Source organism: Rana temporaria, chromosome 12 (genome assembly GCF_905171775.1).
Source record: "Rana temporaria chromosome 12, aRanTem1.1, whole genome shotgun sequence".
In the NCBI taxonomy this organism is placed as follows: Eukaryota; Metazoa; Chordata; class Amphibia; order Anura; family Ranidae; genus Rana; species Rana temporaria.
In genome coordinates, this window is record NC_053500.1 from 36,986,136 (window position 1) to 37,011,763 (window position 25,628).

At 46.3% G+C, this 25,628-nt stretch overlaps 1 protein-coding gene across 1 annotated transcript in view; it reads left to right on the forward strand.

Annotated features, from left to right (window-relative positions):
- The first annotated feature begins 4,871 nt into the window (after positions 1–4,871).
- Positions 4,872–25,628, forward strand: part of ZNF652 (zinc finger protein 652) — an 87,819-nt gene continuing 67,062 nt past the window's right edge. Inside the window, exon 1 of the mRNA XM_040331754.1 lies at positions 4,872–5,047. The gene's annotated coding sequence lies outside the window, so the exon portion shown is untranslated. The remainder of the gene's footprint in view (positions 5,048–25,628) is intronic.

Consider the following 25,628-nt stretch of genomic DNA (forward strand, 5'->3'; position numbering starts at 1 on the left):
TAGTATGTGTATGTATGAATGTGAGTTAGGGACCTTAGATTGTAAGCTCCTTGAGGACAGGGACTGATGTGAATGTACAATCTATACCGTGGGTATAGAAAAGATAAACCCGATTGGTCACAGCCGATCACATGGTTATCCACTTCCGTACCGTAGGACGTCATATGACGTCCTGGACTTCAGTGGGGGATATCTGAATGATGCCTGCAGCTACAGTTAACAAAGCCGCAATTGCGGCTGAAAGCATGAGATCGGTTAATTTTTTTTTTTTTCCCGATCTCATGCTTTACAGCCTGGAGGAGAGATGTGGGGTCTTATTGACCCCGCATCTCTCCATAAAGAGGACTTGTCACACACTATTCCTATTACAAGGGAATGTCAGCAGTCTCCATTCCCTGTTATTAGGAACAAAAGTGATCCAAAAAAAATTAAGTAAAATAAAATATTAAAAAAAAATTAACGCCCCTGTCCCCAGTAGCTCGCGCTCAGAAGCGAACACGCACGTAAGTCCGGCCCACATATGTAAACGTCGTTCAAACCACACATGTGAGGTATCGCCGCGTGCGTTAGAACGAGAGCAACAATTCTAGCACTAGACCTCCTCTGTAACTCTAAACTGGTAACCTGTGAAAAAAATTAAAGCGTCGCCTATGGATATTTCTAAGTACCGAAGTTTGGCGCCATTTTAAAGCGTGGAAAGTTAGGTATCTATTTACTGGGCGTAACTTTAGCTTTCACATTATACAAAAAAATTGGGCTAACTTTACTGTTTTGTTATTTTTTAATTCATGAAACTGTTTTTTTCCCCAATAAAAAGGCGTTTGAAAAATGATTGCGCAAATACCGAGCGAGATAAAAAGTTGCAATGACTGCCATTTTATTCCCTAGGATGTTTGCTAAAATATATATATATATAATGTTTGGGGGTTCTGAGTAATTTTCTAGCAAAAAAATTATGATTTTTTACATGAAGAAGAGAAGTGCCAGAATAGGTGCGGCATGGATCAGGGTCATGTTGTGTCCTAGCAACACGGTGTGGCCGTGTTGTGCGCGAGAACGGTTGTTCTAGGCGGCCGTCATATGACGTCCACCCAGAACGAAAGCCGCAGCGCCCAGCCGTCATTTGACCGTGGGCGGGCGGCAAGTGGTTAATTGCAAAACAGCGTGTTTTTGCTTCAATAGAGACGCTGTAGAAATACATGTAGTGTGTTTTTGATGCTGATTCTGGCCTCACATCCTTCATATCACAATCCTGTCATTACATCAGTTTTCTCGGTCCCCCTGCACATCACAACCCCCCCCCCCCTCTTTTACAGCCCCCCTCCACATCCCAGTTATTAACTTCACATCACCCCCCCCCCCTTCACATTACAATCCTCAACCCCCTTTTGCATTCCTGTCAATGACCCCCTTCATATCAATCCCCCCCCCCACTTCACATTCTTGTCCACACCCCCTTTAGAGCACCCACTTCACATTCCTGTGCTCCCCACTTATATCATCCCCACCCCTTTACATTGCAGTCAGTCCCTAGCCTAGGGTGCCCACGTGTCCCGGATTGCCCGGGACTGTCCCGCAATTAACATGTCTGTCCCAGGTCCCGAGCACCTTCATTCTGGGACAATACAATGTCCCGGAATGAAAAAGCGGACACAGCCACCCCCTACTAACTAATAACTACATTTCTGGAACTGGTTGCTAGGACCTACACTGCCTGGCATCTTGCAACCAGTGACAATTTACTCTCAGACAGTGAAACCAGGAACGAGGCCTGCGCCTAGTGCAGCACTGCTGTCCCCACCCACCTCGGCACCTCCTCCAGCGGCAAGCAGCAGGGACTGGTGTGATCTTCACTCTCCAGATAGTGACACCACTCCTTTCTTTCTACACATGTGGCTCATACAGAGGGAGTGGCAGCGGCACTGCATCTGGTGGCACATCAACCCCAAGACTACATTTACCCCCACCCCCCCCTCACTTTTTTGGGGGGAAGGTGAGAGAGGGGGTGTGTCCCTGAATGGCAGTTTGGAAATGTGGTCACCCTACCCTAGCCCCCCCCCTTCATCTCACTCCCAGTTCCCCACCCCATCCTTCATAACAGGTACAGAGCCCTCTTCCCTGTCCTACCTTACACAGGGTGGAGAGCGGGAGGCACAGCAGGTCTAGAGCTGATATTGAGAGGCCCCACAGTTCTGGATGAAGGGGTGGAGTTGCACAGCTTTTCCTGTTAACTAACTTGTGATTGGTTGCTAGAACCGCCCTGCATCCTAGCAACCAATCCGTTAACTGGGGCAGCTTCCACCCTCCATCCAGCGCTGTGTTGCCTGCTGATGACATCGCTAGCGGCAGGAGAGGGGGATAAACGACGGCTCCTAATGGCACAAACACGGCGGTCCGGATGGGACAGTCACTCGGTCCGGATGGGACAGTCACTCGGTCGGAATGGGACAGTCACTCGGTCCGGATGTGGACCGTGGTCCACCATTTAGTGATGCCTGATATACCTTCCTGACGGCTACGTGAATCTGGGGCAAGTTGTGCCCTTTGTTGTATGGACTGGAGACACATTTCTAATGAATTCCAGGGATTATCTTTTAAAGTAGAACTCCAGCCAAAAATAAGATAATAATAGCCCAATAAAAGCTTTTATTGCTCTCCCCCTGCAGTGCTCTTTTTTTCACAACAAGAGTCCTTCAGTCTGATGGACGGTGTCTTTCAACCTACTTCCTCTGAGCACAGCCTGTGATTGGAAAGTGGAGAAGCACCACAGTTAGGGTGACCACGTGTCCCGGATTGCCCGGGACAGTCCCGCATTTTGCAGGTCTGTCCCGGGCACCTTCATTCCAGGACAACACAGTGTCCCGGAATGAAACTGACACAGCCACCCCCCAGGCCAATCTGATGCCCCCAAAAAAGGCCGCCACATCGCCGCTTTACTCACTAACAGTACTTGCCCTGGCCGGGAATGCCTGGAAGAGCACAATCCGCCCCCTGCTTGTGATTGGAGAAATCATAAATTCCACCTCTTGTGTCCAATCACTGTGCTGTGATTTGTTACAGCACAAGCTGATTTTTGGGAAGGGGGGGGGGGGTGTCCCTGAATGGTAGTTTGGAAATGTGGTCACCCTAAGCACAGTAATGAGTTCAGTTCTCTCTCCTCCTCTCAGCGTGCTGCTGATTTATTTTCCAAAGGATCTTTCCCAAAAAGGATAATCGATCTTTAGTCGATTATTCAATCAATTGATCAATATGCCACAAAATAGGGTTGTCCAGATACCGATACTAGTATCGGTATCGGGACCGATACCGAGTATTTGCGGGAGTACTCGTACTCACGCAAATGCTCCCGATACCTAAATAGAATACTTTTTTTGTATTTATCAACATGTTCTATGAAAATTCTTTGAGTTTTTTACTACTGCGTGACAAGCAAATAAAACATTTTTATTCATTTTTACTCATTTTTATTCTTTTATAATGTCTTGAGTTAGAGTTCTTCATAATTCTAAAGAAAATATCCTTAGTCTGTATTGTGGTTTGAAAACTGTCACATGACATTTAAAAAAAGTATCGGTATTCGGTATCGGCGACTACATGAAAAAAAGTATCGGTACTTGTACTCGGTCCTAAAAAAGTGGTATCGGGACAACCCTACCACAAAAGGATCAAGAGTTGTAAGATATTCTCGTATGTGATGGATCACTTCTCTCTTCCCACCAGGCAACCTCATAATCCAATCGATCAAAGATGATCCAAATATGAATCTAAATAATTTTGACAATCAATTCAGTTTGATCGAATCTGATTAAAAGTGAAGTGAAAATCGATCAGAAGGAAAGCTATGCCTGTTTGATTGTTTTCCGGCTTGTTTGTACAATCGTATCTTCGAACAATTGATCAAAATCCACTTCCTTGAGACAATTATCGATCAATTATTCTTATTGGGGAAGATCTAACAGAAAAGAGATCAATCATTTATCAAAGTGTGTATGGCCACCATTAGACTTGATTTAGATGAGAGTCGATCGGCCAGGATGGAATATTATCAATCATTTTGCATCAGTCAGCAGCACCGAGATAGTTTGATCATGAAAAGGGTCGTATTTCAATCGATCAGATTATGAGATTACATGAGGAAACAGAGATAACGTACAACAATAAATTACGATCGTGTCTTAACAATCAATCACAATCCTCTTCCCAGTGTGTGTCGTATCGATTGAATGGGTTGTCGACGAAAGACCAATTATTCGTATTGGGAGAGATCGATCGGAAAAAAAATGATTGTTTATTGAATAAATATCTGGTATAAATGTTATTTCTGTTTATCCACAATTGCCTGGAGTATAAAGAAAAGAAAATAACCATCCCTGGCCAGATCCCCAGCCAATCAGACATCGCCCCTTTAAATTAGAGGTCTGCACAATAAAGGTTACAAGGGTACTGCTGTGTCACCGGCGAAGCCCCGCCTACAAATGTCATCCCTTCTACCTTTTGGTTATCCGGCCGCCATTTTGTTGAAGCCGTAAAAATAACGCGGGCCAATGTAGCGCACAAAATAACAACAAACACACAGAAACAAAACACGTAAGACAAATGGAAGGTAAAAGATAAAGTGCCGAAAACTAATTACTATTTTTTTCAAAACACATTTTCCCAGGGGAGCCCTGGCGGCTATGACACGCTAGGCTGTAGCGGTTCGCGCATGCGTGGTAGGCTGAAGAGCTCGAACGCTCACTGCGCATGTGCTAAGTCAAACGCGGCCACGCGCTATTTCCCCGCACGCATGCGCCTTGTCAGCCCTTAGCTCGCTTTCCCCTACCTGCCGAAACGCGCATGCGTGCAAACGCTCGTCGCGTGCCCGAGCCAAGGCAAGCGCGCGCCCCCCATAGCACGGAGCGGGCAGCGGCCACGTAGCTGCGCGGCCCCGGGAGCGCGCACGGAGGGGGGCGCTCGGTCTAGTGACGTGAGCGGCGGAGGAGGAGGAGGCCGAGGACAGGAAGGAAGCTTACCGGGAGCCATGGACCGAGACACCCCGGGAGGGAGGGTAAGAGAAGGAAAACGCGGGCCTGGTGTGTGGCGGGAGCGGGCTGAGGCCTGTGGAGGGAGGGGAAGCCTCTGCACTGGGAGCAGGCCTCTGGGGCTGACTAGGCCGCACTGTGGAGATCCATACTGACTGATACATGGACTCCCCTCCACAGGAGTCCGAACGGGCCCTGACCGGGGAAGGCTCCTCACTGAGTAGACAGGGAGGGGCAATACATTCTATACCCCCTCCCCCACCTACCTATAGACTAGGGGTGTCCTCCACCCCACCCTCTGATTGGAGGATCCCTCTCATGTCTCCTCATCCACCCATTGTAATACATTCACCTGCACTCACAAACACAACTTTATTCAGCTGTGCATGGAGCAGACAAGGGTTACACCCCAGACCAGGTGATTAGAACTTCCTGGAGGACATTTCCCTCCACTTCCTGTCCTGGAGACACGACAGGAAATTGGAGGAAAGTGGGGGGGAATCCCTGTCTAAGCCGGGTCTGGGGAAGTCATTACTAGAGAAGGAATTGATTCCGGGCGGCTGCACTTCCAAAAATCCTTTTTATTGAAGCTTCCTATGACAGATGGAGCAGGGGACAAAGAGGTAGACGCGTTTCGCACAAATGTCAGCGCTCGGTCATTACTAGAGAGGGCCACATGAGATGCTGGGACTGATGTGGAGGAATGAATGTAATAATGTTGGACCCGGGAGGGGCTTTGGATGGGGAAATATACAGAAAACGGGCGCTGGGAATATAAGGTACGAAATGGCAAAAAAAAAAAAAGACTGGGGGGGAGGACCCCAAAAGGCAAAGCGGGTATTAACCACTTGCTTACTGGGCACATATACCCCCCCTCCTGCCCAGGTGAAATTTCAGCTTCCGGCACTGCGTCGCTTTAACTAACAATTGCGCGGTCGTTCGATGTGTTTCCCAAACAAAATTGACGTCCTTTTTTCCCCACAAATAGAGCTTTCTTTTGGTGCTATTTGATCGCCTGTATGGTTTTTATTTTTTGCGCTATAAACAAAAAAGAGCGACAATTTTGAAAAAAATACAATATTTTTTACTTGTTGCTATAATAAATATCCCAATTTAAAAAAAAAACACACTTTTTTTTTCTCAGTTTAGGCCGATACGTATTCTTCTACATATTTTTGGTAAAATATTAGGACTGTGACGTTATGGCGGCCACTTTTGACACATTTTTGGCGCCATTCACATTTATATTGCGATCAGTGCTATAAATATGCACTAATTACTGTATAAATGTGACTGGCATTGAAGGGGTGAGGAAGGGGTTAAATGTATTCCCTGCATTGTGTTCTAACTGTAGGTGGGGTGACTGGGGGGGGGGGGGGTGACCGATCTGTGTCTCTATGTACAAGGGACACAGATCGGTCTCCTCTCTCCCTGACAGCACCGCTGTCTCTGTGTAAAACGGCAATGAGAGATGATCTCATATGTTTACATATGAGATCATCTCTCATTGGCCGCACAGATCGCATCGCAAATGGCCACTCTGATTGGCCGTTCGCGGCGATCTGTAATTGGCTGTGTCCAAGGGACACGGCCAACACAGAGTTTCCCCGCTGCGTGCTCTGGAGCGCGCAAAGGGGCGCACTTGGATTTTGGGATCCACGCTGTAGCCGTCATTTGACTATAGCGCGGATCCCAAGCGGTTAAATGTGACCCCAAGATTATATTATATGAAAAAATACATTATTGTAGGGCTATGCAATTAGCGGACCTCTAGCTGTTGCAGAACTACAAGTCCCATGAGCCATAGCATGTCTGACGGTCACAAGCATGACACCCAGAGGCATGATGGGATTTGTAGTTTTGCAACAGCTGGAGGTCCGCTAATTGCATATCCTTGCTTTATTGGGACCTCGTCGTTTAATCTTGTGGTCGCATTTAGTACCCACATTCTCTTTATTTTATTTCAGGTGCTTGTATAGCGCCGTCAGTTTACGCAGCGCTCTCCATAAACATTGTACATTCACATCTGTTTCTCTTTTGGGGTCCTTTCCACCTAGTTCGTTTTTTTTTTGGCGCTTACTTGGGGTACGCAGACCCAAACTGATCATGCAATCGTTTATTTGGTTCCCCCCTTTTTTCCCAGTGTCCTGTGATATGCATTGTATCTAGGTATGAAATAAGTCTCTCTCAGATGGGTGGTAAAAATGGGCCGCAGTTTTATTGCGCCCCTCTTCCACATTTTTCCTCAGCTGCCCAATCAAGTTGTAAAATAACAGCCAAATTGGGCTGTACACATGCAGAGGCTGCGCTGCTTAGCGGTCACAGTATTTTTAACTCGTGGTGCAGTGTGTGCCAAGCGGATCTGTTTGTCAGACTTGCACATTGCGTTCAATGGGGTGGCACTGCCACCGCGTGCAACACACACAATTGTAGTGCGCCATTAAAGCGGGAGTTCACCCTAAAAAAAAAATTTAACATTAGATTGAGGCTCATTTTGTCTAGGGGAATCGGGTGTTTTTTTTAAAACGAAGCAGTACTTACCGTTTTGGAGAGCGATCTTCTCCGCCGCTTCCGGGTATGGGCTGCGGGTCTGGGCGTTCCTATTTTGATTGACAGGCTTCCGACGGTCGCATACATCGCGTCACGAGTAGCCGAAAGAAGCCGAACGTCTGTGCGGCTCTATACTGCGCACCAACGTTCGGCTACATTTGGAAAATCGCGACGCGATAGATGCGACCGTTGGAAGATTGTCAATTAAATAGGAACGCCCAGTCCCGCAGCCCATACCCGGAAGCGGCGGAGAAGATCGCTCTCTAAAACGGTAAGTACGGCTTCGATTTTAAAAAAAACACCCGATTCCCCTTCACAAAACGAGCCTCAATCTAATGTTAAAAATGTACATTTCCGGGTGAACCTCCACTTTGAAGTGTTACTAAATCCACAACAGTTAAATCAGTCTGTATATGTAGTAAAGCATTCTTGTTCTACTCGCTGGAACCTAAGGGGTTAATCCTCTCCATTGTGTAAAAAGGCTGTTTGATCCCGTCTTCTCTGATCCTCCCCTTCTACTGTAACCAACCCTTCTCTTGACAGAACAGAGCCTTGGGGGAACTCTGCACATGCTCAGTTTAGTGTGTATTGCTAGAGAGTTTTTTTTTTATTTTCTTGGGAGGGTGCATGTGATTGGCCCTGTGCTAATCAGCAATGTCCAGACAGAGGGTCAGGGGCCCTGCAGCCTCATAGGCCAGTCAGAGGAGAATGAAAACGCCTCCTACAAGCTCTAACCAGACACTGATAGAAGTCACAAGACTGGTGATGAGAAAAGATATTTGGCAGTTTATATATTTACTAAAATAATTACATTTCCATGTTCTGTGGGAGATATAGTGAATGCAGAGTCCTGGGTTTAGCAACACTTTAGAGCGCATTCACACAGGGGCAACTTGGGATCCGACTTGAAGTCGCCCTGTTGAGAAAATCGATGGAAGTGAATGGATCCGTCTTAATGTACACTACTGAAGTCGCTCGGACTTCAGAAAAGGTTCCTGTATTACTTCAAGGAGACTTCTAGGCGACCTGTACCCATTGATTACAATGGAAGTCGCCTCGCTGTCTTTACTGCAGCGACTTTTCAGTGAAAATCGTTTTTAGGGCAAACCCCTCCCACAGAGCTGATTCAAGTTTGATTGGCCACTGGAAAGCCTCTCCTGGAGGCGACTTAAAGTCGCCCCATGTCGCGCTGTAGGTGCGGGCTCAGGTCGCCTCCAAAGAGTCGTGTTGCCTCTGTGTGAATGGGCTCTTAAATGCCATTATTTTTTAATAAAAACGTTGTACTTGCCTGCTCTGTGCAGTGGTTTTGCGCAGAACAGCCTCGAACCTCCTTTTCTCGGGCCCCTCGCCGGCTCTCCTGTCCCTTCCCTTCTGCCAAGCAGCTTGCAATGAAGGCACTCAAACAGGCGCATTCCCATTCTCAATCATGCTCGGCCCGCTCCCCCTCTGGAGATATTTTCCCCACATCCATTGTCACAGTTTGAAAACGGCGCATCATTTAATCAGAGTTGTGTCACAGAGAATGAATGAACTAAAACTACTGTCAGCCATTGTAGCGGGTGGCTTGTAGCTCTTAATGAACTGCTAGGGCTCTGGTGAGCGCACTCCTAGTATCAGATGTACAGGCAGACAGCTAGACTGATAGTCTGCAGGACTGTGCAATGCTTTACAGGCTCCTTTTAGAAAAAAAAGAAATAAATCAATGCAAATTAAAAAAAAAAATATTAAAAAAGGTGAACTGATCCTTTAAATCAGGCAGTGAGGAGGCGATAGAACACCCCCTTGCTGCCTGTCAAATGCCCTCTGAAAAGCACTGTGACTGGAAGGAGAGATCCTGAGATCAGTACCGCGGGATTTCTGCAGATCCTGACCTGGGGTGAAGAACAGATGTTGGCTCCCGGGGTTGGCGGCGTGCAGGCGCTGATACAGGAAGAACTTGGGCAGGTAGACGGGTGGCGGGAGAGTGTCAGGGCATATCATAAGCAATGCTGTCCCACCAGAATGAAGCTTTCCCTCTGTAATGATCAGCTCCACAGGGTCTCTCCTTAAAGAGGAGCTCCAGGCTTCATCAGAAAAAAATACAAATACTGTAGCTGCTGACTTTTAATATTAGGAGACCTGCCTATCCACGGATCCAGAGGTGTCTTCACCCAAAATGATTTTCAATCCACTCTCGGGTGCTGACGCCACCATTAGGGGGAACTCAAACCAGTAGTGAAGCCTTACTGCACTGTGTGAATGGCGCCACGGCAGGAGGGGGTGAACTTCCGGATGGCTTTGCCGCGGTAAGGTTAACCAGAAGTGGGAGCAGGTATCTGTCAAAATCAGGTACCCGCTCCCCCTCAAAAGGTGCCAATGTGACAGCGGATGGGAGGGGGGGGGGGGGGAGAGAGACAAATAAGTGGAGCCTTCCCCTTTTGGGTGGAGCTCCGCTTTAAAGTTCTTGCAATTCTTCACACAGACATCTGATTGTACCTTCCCCAGTGAGGAATTCTTAATGGCGTTCTTGGTGACAGCCCCATGCATCAACGCATTGCATTTTCCCACATGCCAAACTGTATAGTGCCACAGCAGCATGCAGTTAGGTGCAGCATTATTTAAAGCGGAACTGAAGGCAGCAAATACCCACCTTTGCTCTTGCCTGCATGGCATCTTGTGCATGCCAGTTTTCAGCTGCCTTCAATGGCTGGCGTGGATTGATGTCAGTACTGCGCATGCACAGGAGGCTGCTATTCCAGCACACGGGTAAGCTGAGCTTTTACAAGGATCGGTTTTCATTTATGTAAAACCTTTATTCCAATAGGAAAAAATTGTTGCTGTAACTGCAGTGTGAGTCTAATTTGAATTTGAAAGGCTTCATTTACATTTGCGGTTGGGGGCTGGCAAAAATGCACAGTTGGGCCACACCCCTCACACTGGTGCCGCCCATGTCGGATTTGCGGCGCATTTTGGCCACTATCGGGGTGCTTTTAACCCCCGCTAGCAGCCGAGAAAGGGTTAAAACCGCCCGCGGTATGGCAGCGCTGCACATTGATTCCAATGGGCAGGAGCGCATTAGCAGTGATGAGTTCTCTGCTAATGTGCTCCAAAGAAGCTGCTGGCAGGACTTTTTCTGATGCTCTACCAGTGCACCGCTCTTCGGGGCTCCTGGCCCCTCCCTCTTTTTCAGTGCCTCTACAGCAAGCAGCTTGCTATGGGGGCAACCGAGCTGAGTCACAGCTCCCTGTGTTCATTCAGACAGAAGCCCCGGCCCCGCCCCTCTCTCCTGATTGGCTAGCTGACTTTGTTTGACAGCAGCGGGAGCCTATGGCGCTGCTGCTGGTCTCAGCCAATCAGCAAGGAGAATCTTGTTCGGCTGAGACACTTTTGGAGGTGTGAATTACTGGGCGTGCCGCAATTCATACTGGGAAATGTAGTTCTTACATGAACGAGCGCCGCAAACCAGGAAGTGAATGAGAAAACAGAAACTAGAATGCCGGAGGTGATATAGATGAAGGAATTTATTAGGTATTTACTAGTTTTTTTTAACAGAATCATTACACTATTCTGTCCGTCTACCTTGCAGACATTTATTTTAGGAACATTTTTTTTTTCCCTTTACAACTCCTTTAAGGCTAGGTTCATATTCCTGCGGGTGAGGAATGCATGCAAAATGAAGCTCATTACTGACCGGCAGAGAGACTGCACTTTAGCAGGCGTGTGGGTGTGTCATTGATTCACATGTTATCTACACCCCCAATTCCCCGATCTAATAGCTAGCGTGAATATTCTCTCGCTGCCACCCCAGGATTCGCAATCTCCGTTGCAATGCTTTACAGGCTCCAGAAACAAAGAATAATGCACTTTAATTTTGTTTTTTACCTGCAAAAAAAATGCATTTATTATGTTTTGATAAAGGGCAATTTTTTCCTTTTTGTGGCAACCCCATGCATCTGCAGACATGGCTTGGTTTGGTGTGTGCCATCCTGTGTGATTGTGCAGTGCGGGGTGATTTGAAAAGAAAAGGGGTCAGGGACGGCAGCTTATTGAAATGAATGGGTTGTTCAACATGCAAAAACGCAGCCACAGATTTGTGGGCAGAGCCTTAGTATGCCACCTCCCTTTATCTTTTTAGCATTTTTTTTTACTGAGAACCAACAATATAGCTATCCATATACTGCCAGCACTCTCTATCCCAGCTACAGGTTCTCCTACACAGTAGACATTGGGATATTTTTTTTACTAAAGGCAAATCCACTTTGCACTACAAGTGCACTTGTAAGTGCAGTCTCTGTAGAAATGAGGGGAAGCTCTGCTGATTTTATTATCCAATGATGTGCAAGCTAAAATGCTGTTTTTTATTTTCCTTGCACGTCCCCCTCAGATTTACAGCGAGTGCGCTTGCAAGACAAAGTGTATTCGGCTTTAGTAAATAACCCCCATAGTGTCCATTGCAGCCACTCTCCCCGCCCCTCCTCTCCCCGCCCCTCCTCTCCCCGCCCCTCCTCTCCCCGCCCCTCCTCTCCCCGCCCCTCCTCTCCCCGCCTCTCCCCGCCCCTCCTCTCCCCGCCCCTCCTCTCCCCTTGCCCAGTCACAGAACCCTTTTGATTTCTATTAATTCATTCATAAAATCCAAATCTTTCTGTGAATGCTCAGGGGAGAGGAGGGGGAAGGCAGAGTGACTGCTGTGTAGGAGGTCCGTATCCCTTCTCTTGGAGCCCCTAGAGCAGGGATAAGCAATTAGCGGACCTCCAGATGTTGCCAAACTACAAGTCCCATGAGGCATAGCGAGACTCTGACAGCATCAAGCATCACACCCAGAGGCAGAGGCATGATGGGACTTGTAGTTTGGCAACAGCTGGAGGTCCGCTAATTGCTTATCCCCGCCCTAGAGTTTAGTGGAAGCTAATATGTCAGCCCTCGGTGAGCAAAATAGAGGGAATCCAGGAGGTAGTATACACCTCCTTGCACTTAAAGCGGGAGTTCACCTGAATTTTTTTTTTTTTAACATTAGATTAATGCTCATTTTGTCTAGGAGAATCAGGTGTTTTTTTTTAATCGAAGCAGTACTTACCGTTTTAGAGAGCGATCTTCTCCGCCGCTTCCGGGTATGGTCTTCGGGACTGGGCGTTCCTATTTGATTGACAGGCTTCCGACGGTTGCATACATCGCGTCACGAGAAGCCGAACGTCGGTACGGCTCTATACGCCGCCTGCGCACCGACGTTCGGCTACTTTCGTAAAATCGTGACGCGATGTATGCGACCGTCGGAAGCCTGTCAATCAAATAGGAATGCCCATACCCGGAAGCGGCGGAGAAGATCTATCTCTAAAACGGTAAGTACTGCTTCAATTAAAAAAAAAACACCCGATTCCCCTTCACAAAACAAGCCTCAATCTAATGTTAAAAATTAACTTTTTGGATGAACCTCCACTTTAACTCCCCATTTGCCAGCAGTTTTTAAATGCTTATTTTTCCCAGAGGTCCTCAAGCGCTTCTTCGGCCTTTAAAAAAAAAAAAAAGTTAGCAGCTACAAATACGGCTCATCCGAACCCTTTTTTTTCTCCGGTCTTTGAGTCCTGGCATATTAACTGTGGGCAGCCAGTTGTGATTCCTTGTGGCATCACAGCTGACTGCGCATGCACGAGCCGCGCTGCGCTTCATGAATGGTCCTGCAGCCTTCTGGGACCTGTTATATGTTTCAGAAGGTTAGGAGGGTTTTGGCTTCTGACTGAAAGTAGGAGTGGGTACCTCCAGAAAGTACCAAAAACAGAAGAGGGGGTGGAGAGGAGGGTATAAAGCGAAACTTCCCCTTTAGGTTGAAGTTTTGGTTTAAATTAGGCCTGTTTGGATTTGAGTATTTAGTCTGCTGTTACTCACCGAACATCACACCAAAAAAACCCTAGAAAGCACCTGAATAGGTTACGCTGAAGGTGAATAACCATTTACCATCTGTTGTGTACCAGGGATGAGGGGGTAATGTTATGCATTATTTTATTTTCTTACCTCTTACATGACGCCTAATTAAAGTCTATGTAGCACGCTTGCATTCACTGCTGTTTTCTATGTTTCCTAGCGGTGATCTGTGGTGTTCTTGTGCAGAACAATGCAGGTCACGGCTGACAGTGTGAAGAGGCCTATAGACATTAGTACCGGAACATGTGTACTTCTTGTTCGGGGGACACCTCTATTTCCTGCTAAGGTCTCAGTCACACAGGGCGTACTATAGCGTACACCAGGGGTGCCCAACAAGTGGCCCGTAGAGCCCTCCGATGTGGCCCGCGACCTCCAGTGGGAACATACACCAGTAAAAACTTGACAGAGGGTCATTTTTTTTTCTCCGCCTCTGCAAATGCATACTTGCTGAGATCCACAGCCTTCATACAGAGTTACAAGTCTGCACCGTAGAGCCTCATGAAAGTCTGTAGGGCTTGTCTCCTGGCCAGGCTGACAATGCTGCCATGTAGGCAGCATTGTTACCTGAAGATGCGCCCTCTTGCTGCTAGGGAGTGAACAGCAGAAATAGAAATGTACTCTTGCCTGTGCTATGCTGAGAGTAAGGCAGTGCATCTTGTGACTGTCTGTCGCCCTGGATGGAGGTTGTGTGTCTCATAGCTATTGTTGTGCACGGGCACAAGTTCTCTGAGAGGCATGGGACTGAGTGGCACCATCATGTGTGATGCTTTCCTAAACAAGGGTTCTAGGTAAGGGGGGAAAAAAGCAGTTCATAGAAAGCTTGTTTGGGGGTTCATGGCGTGTTTAACAACTCAAGGTTTATAGTACGTTAAAGGTAGGGGGAGATCCCCCCTCTCTCTCTCTCTCTCTCTCGATCTCTCGACGTGGGGGGAGCACACTGCGCATGCACAGTTGAGAGAGAGTGCTTGTTCCTTAGATGTTTGGGGTGTGCCTAAAGTTGCACATATAGTTTTCTTCCATTTACTTTGAACCATGTTGTGCAAGGACCTGCCTAATTGCATACACATTGAAAGTGTTTAGGTTTGACCTCCTATGGTTTTGTTAAATCTAAACAAGAAAATTGTATAATGTATGGGCACAGCCTAACAGACCTCACATCCTAGATTCTGTGTCGGGTACAGCAGATGGCAGTCTTGGCACTAAATACGTTTTCTGGCCAGGCTTCCAGGAATCTACATTTTGCCTCCAGGATTATTATTTGACATAAGCTCAGGTTGTCTCTACTCACTGAAGTGTTTTGTTTGTTTTTGTCTAATACTGCATAGTACATTTAATTACAAAGATGACTGTAGGATCTTTGTAGAAATATAGCCCTTCCTCGCAAAGAAATCCATTAAGTGCAGTAAAAGCTTTCAGATATCTGATGGGCACCACCATCCTGTTGCTGAAGTCAGCGCTGCCCAGCAGATAGTGACCCATCACTCTTCTGATGTGACTGCAGGATCCAGTGCATGGATGCCAGGGAGCAGATTGAGAAGTGGCACATTCTACTTCTGAGCTATTCCAAGAGGGTGAGGGGAAGCTATACAGGAGTTTCGCTATAGAAGTTCACCTTTCCTTTAAAGAAGAACTCCAAGAATGAGATGAGCACTTACTTTGGGTCAGCTTGGCTCAAACAGATTATACAGATGCCACCTCCATGTGGCCGATAGCGAAGCTGTAATTCTGTGTTGTAACCTGCACTACATAAAAGAAGTGGCATCCTCTTCGGGAAGATGCCTGAGCGACTTCTTCTCTGTGTGCTAAACAAAGCGTTGCTCGCTCTCGCACTTCTGCCACCCAGGTGAAGCTTTGTTTTTCCAGTAAATACACAACATTTTTTGATTGGCAGAGGTGTTGAGGAAGGCAGATCGCACTATAATCCCCTTTTCGGATAATCGGAGAATGCTTTGTATTTGATGGGGGGGGGGGGGTGAATGCAAGTCTGAGTGGTGGAAGCAAGCAACACTCTTATTGGTGCACAGAGGGCAAGTCGCCAAAAGAACATCGGTTTGAGTGCAGCGGTTACATAGATACAGCTGCATGTTGAGATTTGACAGGTGTGCAAGCGTGGGTGCAAATGTCTGTGTTCAGGCATGCTCACTAAGGATGAGCTCCCGCATGTTTGCACACTCCACGTGCCCGCCAGGTAGTCGGCACTGCGCTGCACTAATCACAGGCAGGGAGACATTTCCTGATGCGCGGCTGCAGAGATCGGGTAATGTCTCGGTGACTATGATTAGCGCAGCGCAGTGCCGACTTTCTGCCAGGTGCTGCACGTGGGCTGTGCGAACACGCCAGAGCTCATCCTTAATGCTCACCAAGCATGCCTGTTGGCTTGGGGAGGATGCAGAGGCCTCATGCATGCAGTATGGGTGTCGGCGCCTCTCAGAATGAGGCCTAGATCCAGGAAAGGAAGTTTTCCCATCAATAGTTAATGTTTTTTTAACAGAAGCCCTTTTACCCCCAGAAGCTAATGTTTGATGTCCTATGTTAAGTGATAATTTTCCTCACCTTCTTTGCACACGTATAAACCTGTCTGATTATCAATGGTTGATTCTGTGTGTAAAAAAAAAAAACACTTCCTTTTTGAGGGTGGCTGCACCCACCCTATATGGTTTTACTGTAGGTCAAGTCACCTTTCTTGTGATCTTCTATAATACACACCAATGCAGCTGGTGCCAGCACATACTGTTATTATTATTATACAGCATAGGTGGCAAACACAAGGCCCACGGGCCGAATCCAGCCCTCCAGGCCATTTCATGTGGCCCTCGCCCCTCTCCTGCAGCTGCAGGAGAGCTCTATCCCTCCTCTGGTCCTACTCCTTACTTTCTGCTTTCAAGCAATGCATTCAGCTTCTTCCCAGCAGCAGCATAAGGAAAGAGGGGGGCTGTGATGTAAGGGAGAGTGGGGGACTCAACTTCTGATGGGGTGGCTCTTGACAACTAATGTAGGGGGAGGGGATGTGCTGGACATCTAATCTTACAGATACAACCGGCCCTTTTGAGGGCAATTATAATGCTGATGCGGCCCACAATGAAATTGAGTTTGACACCCCTGTTATACAGGATTTATACAGAGCCAATAAGAATGATCTCAGGCAAATCCACATGCCTGCGCCTGCCAGGAAGCTGAAACACCGCACTTCTATTCACAGGCAGTGAGACATTTCCTGATGCGTGGCTGCACAGATCGGGAAATGTCTATCTGTAATTAGCGCTGCGGCGGAGTGTCAGCTTCCTGGCGGGCGCAGGCACATGGACTTGCAAACACATCTGAGTTCATCCTTAAGGGCCAACAGTTTGCGCAGAGCTGTAAAACATAAGGGCAGACAGTACAGATACAATTCAATACATGAGGAATCTGAGGACCCTGTTCGTTAGAATTTACAATCTAGGATCTCCTCCAACTAGTAAGCCAACCAGCATGTGCACAGATTGTCAATCCTGCAGCACCACAGAAGGTTTTTCACCTTAATGCATAGAATGTATTAAGGTGACAAACCATGAGGGTTTACAACCCCTTTAAATATGTCCCATGGCTTCTAGGTTTTGCAGCTCTTTTTCTGCCAAATAGCAGCGACCATATCACTGCCTTTCATGTAATGCATTCACTTTTTCTTGTTGGCATGTTTAATCAGCAATGCAGTTGTTACGTTGAGCAAAGGCAGCACAACAGCCAGTAATGTTCCTAATTTTAAGCTTTGTTTGAGTAAGGTGGAATATCTATACTGAGTGGAGGCAATAATGCGCTCCTCAGGCAATCAAAGGCATTCATTATTTCATAGACCGCTATACCAACCTGCTGGAAAATCTCCCAATGTCACGTGCAGTACTACCTCTCCTTCACTTCTCTGGAGAAAAGGAGAAGAAGTTGTCTTTGAGTAAGGATCATTCCTCATTCCAGTCATACAAGGACAAGCGGATATCTGTAGAAGTTTTTTTTTAATTAATTTTTTTACCACCTGGCATTATTGTTATACAGGATTTTATATAGTGCCAACAGTTTATGCAGCGCTTTACAATATAAAAGGGAGACAATACAATAAAATACAAGAGGGCCCTGCTCAGAAGAGCTTACAATCTAATATTAAAGGCAAAATTGCATTTACATGGTTTGCCTTGTTGCCTACAACACAGGAATGTACAAGTCTTCACATGATTTATATAATATTACAGGTAAGTATATGTGCACATTTGAAGAATTCTAGATTGTGAGGCTTTCTTCACACACAAGTGTTTCCTGAGCACCTTGATAGTGACAATATCACTTAAAAAAAAAAGAAAGTGTTCCTCGCACCTTATCAGTTGAGCTGCGGCTCAGTGCCAGTGCACAGAGGTATTTTACACTTGAACTTGAAGAATTTTGCATGTTTTTTTGCCGCAATTATGTACAGGTCAAAAATGTAAAAAACTAAAAAAAAGCCTGAACTTGTTGGAGCTTCAAGCGTTTTTGGGCTTCTGGCTTCAAGTGTTTTGGAGTGGAGATGTGTGAACCATCTCCAGAGAATAGATTTTTCCCCCTCCAACGTTTTGTAGCTTGAGGCTTCAAGCTATAAAAACGCTCAGGTGTGAATAGGGCCATAAAGAGAAAGTAAACCCTTTAAAACATAAAAATAAAAAACCTGCAAGAAAAAGGCATAATGAGCTAGTATGCCTAGCATACTAGCTCATTATGAATTACTTACCTGAGATCGAAGCGATTCTCGTTCTGCCGCCATGATACCCGAGTGACTTCTGGGTATCACGGCTCTGACGCTGCGATGACGTCACTGCATGCGTGCGGGAGCCGTCAGTGATGGCACGATCGCCTTCACTAACGGCACGCTCAGTGCGCCTGCACCGTTGTCTATGGCAGTCTTTTTTCCGCAAATATCTCCTAAACCGTGTGATGCGCACAAGACCCGAGCCTTTCCCGGGTCTCTCCCTCAAACGTTTGTTGTAATAAAACGCTGCATGTCTGCTGTGCATTCAAAGTGATTGGGCTCCCTTAACCCAGTGCAAACTAAGATGTGACACAAGATTAGCTAGGTGTGATTGTGCCCTCTTCGTATTTCCTCTAATGATAACTGCTTTTCGAACTCTAAATGACAGTACTCATGCTGTGTGTAGTAAGGGTATATTTCGTCCATACCCAGGAGATGCGTGCCCACCTCCCAGTCCTCTCACGAGAACTTGCACTGTGTCTTCTGGGCCTAATTACACCTAATGATAGAGGTTTGTTTAAGACAAAGAAAATAAAACGGTCTGCATTTGTCTTTGTAACCCTCTGAAGTTGGAAGATTTGGCAAGTCTGAAAATAGACTGGAATACAGGTAATGGCAGCTGAAGGAACACCGAGCCATCCTAGCCCAGTCTTCGTGAAGCAGGTAATTGCCCTGATTTACCGGAGGAGCGCCGAATCTTCACATAAATTGTGTAAATATTCATTTAAATTATCCAATCATTTGCAGATGAAATCAGTAAACAGGGATTTGCTTTTCAAATGATTAGGTAATTGAAGTGATTATTCCCACACTTTATCAGATAAAGATTCTCACCATCAAGTAAATCAGCCTCAGTGTCTCACTATTGTCTAATAATGTAGTGATATGGGTGTAATGTCTGTGTCTGCGCGCTCTTCAGACAGGGCCAGCATTACATCATCAGTTGTGATATAGGAGTGAGAGTGTCCCAGCTGGGACAATCGTCACGGGGGTAGGATCGGATTATGCTGTATTTATAGATCATACCATTTTTATTTATTTTTTCTTCAAGCACAGGTTGAAGGTAAGAAACTGTCTGGATTCCCCTATCAACAGAGTCGGTGTTGATGGGGGAATCCCTTCGGCAGCGGTATTGTGTTCTGCTGGCGGGGTGCGCGACCAACCTTCACTATAAGGAAGGGGGTCTAGAAATTGACAACACCTCAAATTGTATGAGCATCGCCCACCAAGCGGCACTAATGGGCATTACTCCAGACAAGTACAGGAGCATCAATGCAGATGCAATAGCGGCAGAATACAATGATCACTGCTGACAGCTATAGCTACCGGCAGTGATGGGGCCAAAAAAAAAAAAAAAACACAGGCTGGTTGTTCTGAAGTCTATCGATGGATCAACTTGGGTACAACCAGCCTGGCCATAGACGGATCTAAACTTGGCCGGTTCCTGCTGAACTGGCTGAATTTTGATCTGAATATGGCCAACTTTAAATCATGCACAAATCTAAAAGACCATCACACACGTTACAATCTAATTGTGCAATCTCCATTCAATCTAGATCTAAACTTAAAGTGGATGTAAAGCCACTCTCATCCTTTCTAAACTACTGCCATAGTGCTGATCTATGAGGATATAGATGCCTCCTGCATGTATCCTTACCTGTCAAATGTCTCCCCTCTGCCTGTTATAAGAACTGAAAAACTGCAGATTCTGTGGGTGGGTCTGTTGTCTGGAGCTTGGTGGGTGGAGTTGTGATGTCAGTAGACTCCCCGCCCTCCTCTACACTCCCCTTGTCAACATGCATTTTTTCCTGTGTATTCCTTACACTAAATTCTACTATGATCACTAATATCCAGTCAAAATCAAGAAAAGTAATCGCATGACTTCAGAAAAGGAGTGGGAATTAAAAAAATAATGCCTGTCTCCAGGCTAGTGCATGGGGGAGGAACGGACTAAGGTTTTTCTCTGCAGGTCCGTTTTATTTCACTGAACAATAAAAGATGATTGCTCAGAGCTGGATTAATGGCTCCCGCTGCTACCTCTGTGAGAAGGTAAATGATTCGGCACTCGGGCACAGTGACGGATCATAAGAGGAGCCAGATGATTAAGTATTTGTGTTGGGGCTGATCGTGGATGAGGTTTTACCTTAACGCAGAGTGTGTATTGCGGTAAAAAACCTTACATTCAGTGTGTGTGTATGTATGTATATGTATGTGTGTGTGTGTGTGTGTGTGTATATATATATATATATATATATATATATATATATATATTATATATATAATTTTGCATCATTGTATATCAGTAATGTGGCTGACGTTGGCAGTGCAGCACCTGGAGCTGTGATTTACCTGATCTGCATACACCAGCTGAAATGCTAAGTGTTCATTTGACCCGTATCCTGTCTAGGGCGAGTACATATGCTCCTCTTTTGTTCTGCTAGGGGTGGAGAAAGCAGCTTTGCAAACAATCTGTGTAAACTCGACAATGACCGAATGCTATTAGAATTGTTTTCCTTTGTCCTTGTTATAGGGACTTGCTGCAAAACCGGCTATCATCTTCTTCCATGTTGATGGCGAACATCTAGCAGTAGTAGAAATCAAATGGCATTTTTTCCTGTGTGTCTTTGTATCCTGAGTTCACAATGTAGGACATGTACTACTTTTTCTCTATCGTGGCAATATCACTCTGGTGGCTTTGGGAATTTGGGGGCATAGTGCTTTTGGGGGTGTGAAGAAAGGCAGAATTAAAGAGCTGGCATGTATAGTCGGAGTCACAGGCGGGGGAGGGTTATGAGCGCCAGAGATGGCTGACGTGAATTGACATTAAAAGTGGAACTAAACTCACAAAAGGAAGTTGGTTCCCGTTAAACAAGCAGAATATCTATCTATCAATAAAATATTTCTGTGTGTATATATGTGTATGTATGTGTGTGTGTATATATGTATGTGTATGTATATATATATATATATATATATATATATATATATATATATATATATATATATATATATATATATATATATATATATATATATATTAAAAAAAAAAATCCTAAGTTTTAGCTCCACCCCCACATGCCTCCCACCGCCGTTCCGGCCTTTGCCAGAAAGAGGTGTACCTGGTCCTGTAGCCTTCTGAGATACTTAGAGGAGCTCCAGGCTCCCCCCTCAAAAAGTCAGAGTGAGTGAGTAACTTGTATAGCGCTGCAAATGCAAACTAAATCGCCTCAAGGCGCTTATTTCCATCCAGTGTCATCCTGATCCTTCAGAAGAGTTGGGTCTTAGGCTCCATTCACACCTAGGCAGACAAATTTGCGGCGACAAAATCGCGGTACAAATAGCGGCGATTTGCGGCGACAAAACGCCGGTATTGTCCACCTAGATGTGCCCCAGATTGACCCCCTCTATGGAGATGGTTCCCATCTCCTAGCCGAACACGGAAAGCCGCCTGAAAAAAAGGCGGCCGGCGTTCAGCGTGGAGATGTGAACCATCTCCATAGAGGGACATGTGTTTTCATCCCTCCGGCGGCAGCGGCGTAGCACTACAGGCGTAAAAACGCCTAGATGTGAATGGGGGCTTAAGTTTTTTCCTGTAGCTGCTGACTTTTTTTTAATATGAGGATACTTACCTGTCCAGGGATCCAGCGATGTCCGCACCCAAGCCAATTCTTTAACCACTTAAGACCCGGACCATTAGTAATGGCCCCTTTTTGCGATTCGGCACTGCGTTGCTTTAACTGACAATTGTGCTGTCGTGCGACGTGGCTCCCAAACAAAATTGGCGTTTTTTTTTTTTTTTTTTTCCACAAATAGAGCTTTCCTCTGGTGGTATTTGATCACCTCTGCGGTTTTTATTTTTTGCACTATAAACAAAAATAGAGCGACAATTTTGAAAAAAAAACCCAATATTTTTTACTTTTTGCTATAATAAATATCCCCAAAAAATATATATAAAAAAAATACTTTTTTTCCCCTCAGTTTAGTCCGATATGTAGAAGAATACGTATTTTTGGTAAAAAAAAATCGCAATAAGCGTTTGATTGGTTTGCACAAAATTTAGAGCGTTTACAAAATAGGGGGTAGTTTTATGGCATTTTTATTAATCTCTTTTTTTTTTTTTTTTTTGTTACTAGTAATGGCAGCGATCAGCGTGTTTTTTTTTTTTTTGTGAATGCAACATTATGGCGGACACATCGGACACTTTTAAAAAAATTTTGGGACCATTGTAATTTTTATAGGGGAAAGTGCTATAAAAATGCACCGATTACTGTGAAAATGGCAGGGAAGGGGTTAACCACTAGGGGGCGCTAAGGGGTTAAGTGTGCCCTAAGGGAGTGATTCTTACTGTAGGGGGCGTGGCTGTAGGTGTGAAGTCACTGATCGTCGTTCCTTATATCGGGGAACAGACGATCAGTGACACTGCCACAGAGAAGAACAGGGAAGCTCCGGCTGCGATCGGGTCCCGCGGGCGCAGTCACAGAGCTTCGGAACCGGGTCGCGAGCAAGCCGGCGACCCAAGGCTGGACACTTAAAGGGCAACGTGCCTGTGCCCAGCCGTGCCATTCTGCTGACGTATATCGGCGTTAGGTGGTCCTTAAGTGGTTAAATGGCTTTGGGTACAGGCATCAGCATCTCTACTAAGGGGAACAAGAAGTGAAGCCTTGCAGCGCCTTGTAAATGGTCCTGTGATGTGTCCCAGAAGACTGAGAGGAGGAGGAGGGGGCTGAACTTGCCGCTGTGATCTGAGCCGGAAGTGGGTACCTATCAAAACCAGTTACACGCTTCTTTCGAAAAAGTGCCAAATGTGGCAGTGGAGGGTGTAAACAAGCATGGCACCCCCTTTTAGGTGAGCTCCACTTTAAGCTGGACGTGCATTAGTCCGAGACTGTCTGAGGTTCGATCCTTGTATGGACAGGCTGGTTCTACTGAAGTTGATCCTGCGATTGACTTCAGTACAACCAGCCTGTCAGATTTTTGGCAATGCGATTAGTGTGGCTTTCTTTATCGTACATCACGGGACACAGAGCGGCATTCATTACTATATGGGTTATATGGAGTACCTTCAGGTGTAGACACTGGCAATCTCAAACAGGAAATGCCCCTCCCTATATAACCCCCTCCCATAGGAGGAGTACCTCAGTTTTTACGCCAGTGTCTTAGGTGTTAGTCATGGTTTAGCTTGCCTCCGCATCCTTGGGATTAGGTGAGCTACCGGTTCTGTCCAAAAAAGCCTCAGCGCTAAAGTGGTCAGTAACCGGACCCCAAACCCTTGGGGTATAGCCCATAATGCTTTTCTTTTTAGAGAGCTGGACCCTGGGCCCAGAACTTAGAAACCTTTGGGTACCTAAAGTTTTCTGTTGCCAGGGTGCTATATGGGCCCAGGACAGTGGATCCTTCATAGGAACCCAGGGCCTGAAGGTCTAGACATCCCCACGGAGATGGGGGAAGATTGGGCCTCTTGCTTGGCAAAGTCCTGCGGCATGGAGCAGGTAAGTGAGGGGAAAACTTGCGGAACTTGGTTCTTAGCAGGTTTTTTTCTGGGGGGTCACAGGGGACATGCCTAAAGTTATGCACTGCATCTGGCAAACTAGTCACATATCATAAAGATAGGATGGCTCTCTATGTATTATTCCCCATAAGATGTGACCTCCCTTGTAGTGTTGGAAAAGCATTGAGTGGGGCCTGTGTTATATAAAAATATATGTGTGTGTCAGAGAGCTTTGCTTACCTGCAGGCCTCCAGGCGATGCTCCATTCAGTCTTCCTCCTCAGAGCCTGCAAGCAGGCAAAACGCTGACCTCCTCATGGTTCCAGGCTGCAGGCTGCAGTTTGCTGGAACAGAGAGGTCCCTTCCTCCCAAAATCCCCCCCCCTCCCCCTGTCGGGAGGGGCATTTCCTGTTTGAGGTTGCTGGGGGGGAAGGGCGGGTCAGTGGCTTAAAGGAAGGGGCGGCCCTTCCTTGTTTGTTCCATTAATACTTTGGAACTGAGGAGAAAGACCAGAGCGGCAGCACGGGGCGCCGAGGACACACAGTGGCCAGAAAGGATATTGCAGTCTTCAGAGGACTGTTTTGTCAAGCCTAGAAATAGGCTGTTTCTTTTCCATCTCATAGTTTTTCTTTGCAATACTACTCAGGGGGACAGAATGTTTTTTCTTTCCTGGATTTGAAACAAAAACGAAAAAAAAAAAAAAAGTCATCTAGGGGAGAGGAAGCATTTTTTTATCCCCCAAACAGGTGTTTGGACAATTAACTTTTATAGTTCCAAATACCAATAGGTAGCAGGTGTACCTCGGTATTGTACCATGGTATGCCGCTGTTTTCCCTACAGGGAGCCTTGGGGCCATCGGGATCTGGGGCTGGAGCTGACGCGGGTCAGTCCAACCCTAAGATGGTCACGGAGGAGGTATTACTCACCTCTTTAAAAGAGATGCAGAAAAGCATGGGAAAAATGATATCCGCAGCTATGCGGGGCAGTAAGCGGAATAGATCTCCGTCGCCCGAGCGCGGACCCTCAGAAGAGGAGGTCCTTTCCTCAGGGGAATTGGACGACCTCTTGGACACGGACCAAGTAGGTTCAGGGATCGAAGACCCGGATACAGAGGAGTCTGGGGCAGTCTCCCTGAGGGAGAGCTGGTGGATTCAAGGATTGTCGGACTTGGTCCATAGGACATTCAACTTGCCAGTACCAGATCTCCAGGTATCGACGGTTTCAGCTTTGGGCTCACTGAGGGCGCCTCAAAGCAATGCTGTGTTTCCGATCCATCCTCTATTAGAGGGAATTTTGTTCCAAGATTGGAACAAGCCAGATAAGATCTTCTTACCACCTAAAAGGTTCTCTGTCCTATATCCTATGGAAGAAAATTTTTCCAAAAGATGGGCTACTCCTGCAGTGGACGCAGCCATCTCATGTGTTAACAGATCGTTAACATGCCCTGTAGAAAACATACAGGTGTTCAAGGATCCAGTTGATAAGCGCTTGGAAGCACTACTTAAGAACTCCTTCACTACTGCAGGGGCAGTAGTACAGCCAGCTGTGGCTGCGATTGGGGTCGCTCAAGCATTATCGGATCAATTTAAGCAGATGCTTAAACTTATTCCGGCCCAGCAGGCAGAAAAATTTTCGGATGTCCCTAAGGCCATATGTTTTACGGTAGACGCAATCAAGGATTCTATCCAGCAAGCGTCACGTTTATCGTTATCCCTTATCCATATGAGAAGACTCTTATGGTTAAAAAGCTGGGAGGCTGAGCCCCCATGCAAGAAGCTCCTGGTAGGGTTCCCCTTCCATGGAGGACGACTCTTCGGAGAAGACCTAGATAAATACATTCAGACCATTTCAAACGGCAAGAGTACTCTCTTGCCAACTAAGAAGAAGGTTCAGGGACCTGCGTTTAAACGACAGTATTCCCCTGGGCA